Source organism: Melospiza georgiana, chromosome 4 (genome assembly GCF_028018845.1).
Source record: "Melospiza georgiana isolate bMelGeo1 chromosome 4, bMelGeo1.pri, whole genome shotgun sequence".
NCBI classification, from domain to species: domain Eukaryota; kingdom Metazoa; phylum Chordata; class Aves; order Passeriformes; family Passerellidae; genus Melospiza; species Melospiza georgiana.
Genome location: NC_080433.1, coordinates 74,094,171 through 74,101,130, shown reverse-complemented (window position 1 = coordinate 74,101,130; position 6,960 = coordinate 74,094,171).

Here is a 6,960-nt window from a genome sequence, read left to right as displayed (position 1 = left end):
CGGAGACAGGGGCTCTCACACCCTCCTTTACAGGGTCGCCCCTCTCTCCGGGCAGCCAAAGGAGCACAAGGCAAAAGGCCAAGCACAGCAAGGACCAGCCCTGCACGCAGGGAGGTCGCCCAGCGCAAAGCCGGCCGCGGCACCCTGAAGGCGCCCTGGCCTGGAAAAAGCCCTTTGCCCAGAGGGCCCCTCGCGTCCCTCTTCGGCTCCTGTGCCTCGCCGTTCCGCTCTTGATCTCGAAGGCGCTGCCGCTCTTGCCTCGTCGTCCCACGGCTTCTGCCAACGGACGACGACACGCTCAGGCCTGAGAAACTCCAGACCCCGTGCCTGCAGGGAACCGCCACCCAACAGCCCCACAGGGACATCCCCAACCGGCTGCCCAAAAGCCCCACACTTCAGCTCCAAGCTGCTGCTCTTACCTTGCGGCTGCGCTTCTGGGCTCGAGGCCGCCAATGCTGAAGGCTGGCTCTTGCCTCGCCGATCCACTCTTGAGCTCGAAGAGGCCGCTCCTGCGGCTCGCTCTTTCCTCGCTGTCCCACGGCTGCTGCAAACGTCGACGAGGACGCAATCAGGCCCGAGGAGCCCCAGCTGCCATAGGGAAGGGCCACCCAACAGCCCCACAGCCTCATGCCGGCAACGCCGCGGCCCCCCAGCTGCCCAAAAGCCTCCAACTACAGCTTGACTCACCGTCCCGACGTCCGGCGCAGTCCCACGCCGTGCTGGGAGCCGGGCCCTCTGGGCAAAGGAAGCTGGGCACGCAAGGCAGCGGCCAAGAGGCTGCACACCCCTGCTTACAGGGGGCTCAGGCCGCTGCCTGGACTAAAAAGTGCCCGGGGCTCCAGAGCACTTACAGGCCCCCACTTACAGGGCGGCTCTGGTCCCCAAGGCCTATGGAGGCTCCTTCTCTCCACCAGCTGCGGGGCGCTCCCCACTAACGGGGCGGGCGCCCCACACAGGCTGCCAGCTGAAAGGGAGCACAAAGGCTCCCAGACCCGCAGCCTGCTTACAGGCCGGTCCACACCCGGGGAGCCACAGAGCTCGGCCTTCCCCCAAGGCGACAGGAGCCTGACTCTACCGTCAGGCAGTCCAGCTCGCGGCCTAAAGCCGAGGGGCCGCCAGCCCAGCCCTGAGGACAGGGAGGGCACACGCCCGGCCCCGTGACTCCTGGCCCCACGCCTCTGAAAGACCGGGGCCAGGGACACCCGCCTGATTACAGGGGGTCCCTCCAACCGCCCGCCGAGGCCAGGGGACGCACAGAACCCCACTTACGGGGCCGCCCCCCGCTGCCCGGCACCCCCCAACAAGCACTACGGAGCACAGGCTCCGGCCTGCGCCCCGCTTGGGGACAGGCCAGAGCCCGGCCGCAGCGCAGCGCGGCAACACGGCCGCCTGCAGAGCCCCGGGAGCCTCCTGTACGAGGCCGCCAGCCACGTGGCGCCAGCCCGAAGCACTGCCAAAGGCAGGAGCGTGCCCTGCGGCACGGCACTTCTGCAAGCTGCCCCCTGGCAAGGGCCCGGGAGCGCTCGTTCCTGTCGCCTGGCTAAAGGAGCCTCCCCAGCCCTGCTTACAGGGACCCGGGTGGGGCTGCTCCTGGGGACAAAGGGTGCCGCCAAGGTCCTGACACGGGCCCCGAGTACAGGGCCCGCACGCTGGCAGCTCACCAGCACCACCGGCAGCGTGGCCGCACGCCCTGGCCCTGGCTACAGGCGGGTCACGCTGCCCACGCTGCCGCTAAGCGGCTTCGCGCCGCCCTCAGAAAGCAGGGGCAAGGCCGGAGGCTTTCTCCACCCGTGCGTTTTGGGCACCCGCCTGCGGCTGCACAGAGCTCCTCTTTCCCTCCTGGGAAGTCTAAGCTACACTGGCTCTGTTGCTAAAGCACAACCACACTTCCGCACTCGCACCAACTAGGGGGAAGACAGGGGAGGGGGAGGCAGGGGAGGGGGAGACAGTCCCAGAAGAGGGAGCAAGCTCTGTGCAGCCAACCTACTCTAGGGAGCCATTGCCAATGCTGAGCGGGAGAGGAAAGCCTCAGCCCTGCCCCTGCACTGAGAGGAGGCCACAGGGGCCTCGACGAGCGCTGAAGCGCTTCAGGACCGGCACCAGGGACGCAGGCTGTGACACGCCCCGAGTACAGGGGGTCACGCTGGCCAGGGGCCAGCAGCAGGCAGAAAGCTGCCGGGGTTGGGGAAAAGCCCTGCCCTGCTTACAGGGTAGCCGGGCTGGGGGCCGGGAGAGCTCCGTTTCCCCCCTGCGGTGCGGAGACAGGGGCTCTCACACCCTCCTTTACAGGGTCGCCCCTCTCTCCGGGCAGCCAAAGGAGCACAAGGCAAAAGGCCAAGCACAGCAAGGACCAGCCCTGCACGCAGGGAGGTCGCCCAGCGCAAAGCCGGCCGCGGCACCCTGAAGGCGCCCTGGCCTGGAAAAAGCCCTTTGCCCAGAGGGCCCCTCGCGTCCCTCTTCGGCTCCTGTGCCTCGCCGTTCCGCTCTTGATCTCGAAGGCGCTGCCGCTCTTGCCTCGTCGTCCCACGGCTTCTGCCAACGGACGACGACACGCTCAGGCCTGAGAAACTCCAGACCCCGTGCCTGCAGGGAACCGCCACCCAACAGCCCCACAGGGACATCCCCAACCGGCTGCCCAAAAGCCCCACACTTCAGCTCCAAGCTGCTGCTCTTACCTTGCGGCTGCGCTTCTGGGCTCGAGGCCGCCAATGCTGAAGGCTGGCTCTTGCCTCGCCGATCCACTCTTGAGCTCGAAGAGGCCGCTCCTGCGGCTCGCTCTTTCCTCGCTGTCCCACGGCTGCTGCAAACGTCGACGAGGACGCAATCAGGCCCGAGGAGCCCCAGCTGCCATAGGGAAGGGCCACCCAACAGCCCCACAGCCTCATGCCGGCAACGCCGCGGCCCCCCAGCTGCCCAAAAGCCTCCAACTACAGCTTGACTCACCGTCCCGACGTCCGGCGCAGTCCCACGCCGTGCTGGGAGCCGGGCCCTCTGGGCAAAGGAAGCTGGGCACGCAAGGCAGCGGCCAAGAGGCTGCACACCCCTGCTTACAGGGGGCTCAGGCCGCTGCCTGGACTAAAAAGTGCCCGGGGCTCCAGAGCACTTACAGGCCCCCACTTACAGGGCGGCTCTGGTCCCCAAGGCCTATGGAGGCTCCTTCTCTCCACCAGCTGCGGGGCGCTCCCCACTAACGGGGCGGGCGCCCCACACAGGCTGCCAGCTGAAAGGGAGCACAAAGGCTCCCAGACCCGCAGCCTGCTTACAGGCCGGTCCACACCCGGGGAGCCACAGAGCTCGGCCTTCCCCCAAGGCGACAGGAGCCTGACTCTACCGTCAGGCAGTCCAGCTCGCGGCCTAAAGCCGAGGGGCCGCCAGCCCAGCCCTGAGGACAGGGAGGGCACACGCCCGGCCCCGTGACTCCTGGCCCCACGCCTCTGAAAGACCGGGGCCAGGGACACCCGCCTGATTACAGGGGGTCCCTCCAACCGCCCGCCGAGGCCAGGGGACGCACAGAACCCCACTTACGGGGCCGCCCCCCGCTGCCCGGCACCCCCCAACAAGCACTACGGAGCACAGGCTCCGGCCTGCGCCCCGCTTGGGGACAGGCCAGAGCCCGGCCGCAGCGCAGCGCGGCAACACGGCCGCCTGCAGAGCCCCGGGAGCCTCCTGTACGAGGCCGCCAGCCACGTGGCGCCAGCCCGAAGCACTGCCAAAGGCAGGAGCGTGCCCTGCGGCACGGCACTTCTGCAAGCTGCCCCCTGGCAAGGGCCCGGGAGCGCTCGTTCCTGTCGCCTGGCTAAAGGAGCCTCCCCAGCCCTGCTTACAGGGACCCGGGTGGGGCTGCTCCTGGGGACAAAGGGTGCCGCCAAGGTCCTGACACGGGCCCCGAGTACAGGGCCCGCACGCTGGCAGCTCACCAGCACCACCGGCAGCGTGGCCGCACGCCCTGGCCCTGGCTACAGGCGGGTCACGCTGCCCACGCTGCCGCTAAGCGGCTTCGCGCCGCCCTCAGAAAGCAGGGGCAAGGCCGGAGGCTTTCTCCACCCGTGCGTTTTGGGCACCCGCCTGCGGCTGCACAGAGCTCCTCTTTCCCTCCTGGGAAGTCTAAGCTACACTGGCTCTGTTGCTAAAGCACAACCACACTTCCGCACTCGCACCAACTAGGGGGAAGACAGGGGAGGGGGAGGCAGGGGAGGGGGAGACAGTCCCAGAAGAGGGAGCAAGCTCTGTGCAGCCAACCTACTCTAGGGAGCCATTGCCAATGCTGAGCGGGAGAGGAAAGCCTCAGCCCTGCCCCTGCACTGAGAGGAGGCCACAGGGGCCTCGACGAGCGCTGAAGCGCTTCAGGACCGGCACCAGGGACGCAGGCTGTGACACGCCCCGAGTACAGGGGGTCACGCTGGCCAGGGGCCAGCAGCAGGCAGAAAGCTGCCGGGGTTGGGGAAAAGCCCTGCCCTGCTTACAGGGTAGCCGGGCTGGGGGCCGGGAGAGCTCCGTTTCCCCCCTGCGGTGCGGAGACAGGGGCTCTCACACCCTCCTTTACAGGGTCGCCCCTCTCTCCGGGCAGCCAAAGGAGCACAAGGCAAAAGGCCAAGCACAGCAAGGACCAGCCCTGCACGCAGGGAGGTCGCCCAGCGCAAAGCCGGCCGCGGCACCCTGAAGGCGCCCTGGCCTGGAAAAAGCCCTTTGCCCAGAGGGCCCCTCGCGTCCCTCTTCGGCTCCTGTGCCTCGCCGTTCCGCTCTTGATCTCGAAGGCGCTGCCGCTCTTGCCTCGTCGTCCCACGGCTTCTGCCAACGGACGACGACACGCTCAGGCCTGAGAAACTCCAGACCCCGTGCCTGCAGGGAACCGCCACCCAATACCCACCATGCAACTTTAAACATGGTAGCCAAAATTACCGACAGTGTGTTTTTCAAGCTAATTTTCTGTATGCTGTGTGTAATGATCCTTTCTTGATTTTTATACACCTATCAGTTCCCTCTCATATATTAGTACATTAGATTTTCCTGGCTTTTTGGCCTGGGTATGTTACATTAAGCTTCATTGAAAAGCCTTTTTCTGTAGCTTTAATATAATCAGTGTTCCTGGCAAATTGGGTATTATACTGTACTGGCTTTTTTGTGTATTTGTTATGTAATAAATATTTCTGATTAAGATGCTTTTGAATAGTTTTTGTCTTATAAAATAATATGGGTTTACATATATAAATGCAAATGGGAATACCTGTTTTTTGCAGTTCTGTATTCTGATGAAGAATATTTAAAAAGCTTCACTTACATCTATAAAATCTTTTAGGCACAATCCCGTGATAGTATCAGATGGGAAGATTTTATTACCCTCACTCAGGTCCCTCTCTGAGCAGTTTAGAAAGCAATGGGGCCATATTTTGCACCTCAGGACTCATTAGGAATGCTTTTCTAAGAGATTTTGTCTGCAGCTCACACTATGCCCAGAAGAATGCCCTTCTAAAGACTCCAGGGCTTTCAGCTGAAAATGTCACCTCTTGCCCCTTTAAAATATCTCAGATTGTCTATGAGAGATGCTGCCTCCCAATGCTCTGTTACCATAGACTTTCCCTCAAATATGCTCATTTTTCCTCTCTAAATTACCCCAAATTCGCCCATCTGGAAGGCACTAATTTTTTAGCTAGCTTTTTTACCTAGGTTTCCTCAGGTTTTCTGACAAGAAAGTCACTTTCAGGCCCCTAAAAGAGGGTCTCTGATTTTCCCTCCAGATCATCCCCTAGCCATGTCCTATATGTCACCTCAGATTTTATCCCAAGAACGTTTGTTCTCTGCCCCATACACTTCTCTAGATTTTCCCTCCAAAATATTGTCTACAGATTAACAGATTTTGCTCCTCAAAAGTTCTATACCATAGAAATTCCTTTTTTACTTTGATTCATTCCATTACAGATTAACTGAGATTTCAATACAAAAATGTTCCTTCCAGCCCTTTAAATTACCGTAGGTTTTATCACAAAATTTTCTCTGCCCCACCTCCCCAAAGTATTTCAGACTTTTCCCCAAAAACCATACGCTTCGCTAGAGAGCCCCTGTAATCTTCTAGCCAAAAAAATGCCTGCTGTACGACCTCCATAGATTACCGCAGCTTTTGTTCCCACACGACTCAATTTTACCCAAAATATTCACTCCTTCCCCCACACTCAGGTGAAGCCATGAAATTCCAGCATTGGTCCCCTCTGCAGCTCTTGCTGCCCCTATGAGTTACCTCAGCTCTATCCCTGACAAACTGCAACACAGTGCACGCCGGCCCTCCATTCCTCCTCTACCCCACCCGAGGGCGGCTCGAGGGAGCCTCCCGGCCCGCGCCTCCCCGCCCAGCCACGCGCCGAGAGCGGCGGACCCAGCGGCTTCGACTTTCCGCCCTCGGGGCTGAGGGGCCCGGGCTGCGAGGGCAGCGCTGCGAACGGAGACACCGCGTTCGATTTCCCGCCTCTGCGGCGGCCGGCAACGGCGGGGCAGGGCCACTGCGCATGCGCAGGAACCGGGCCCCGCGGTGCCGATCGGAAGGCGGCGGCCGCGCGACGGCAACACGCCCACCCCACCCCACCCCACCCCCCCGAGCCTCAGGGAGGGACCTTCCTTACGGCGCAACCGGATCCCCATCGGAGACTGTCCCGCGCCCGCAGCAACACCCGGCAAACACGCACCCCCCTGCCCTCAGAGACCTTCACATCTGCCACCGCCTCAGTTACATGCAGGCTACACCGCATGCCACCCTCATGGTGCTCAGCCACACCTGAGGCACCTGCCTCCCCCCAAATCACCTTTGTGTCCCCTCAGCAACATGCAGGGCACACACCACTCCTTCAGTAACAACCACGCCCTCTCAACAACACACAGGGCATTTGCCATCCCTTCCGTGACCCTCAGGTCCCCTCAGAGGAACACGGGGCACCTGCCTCCCCTCAAAGCACTCACATATTCCCCCTCAGA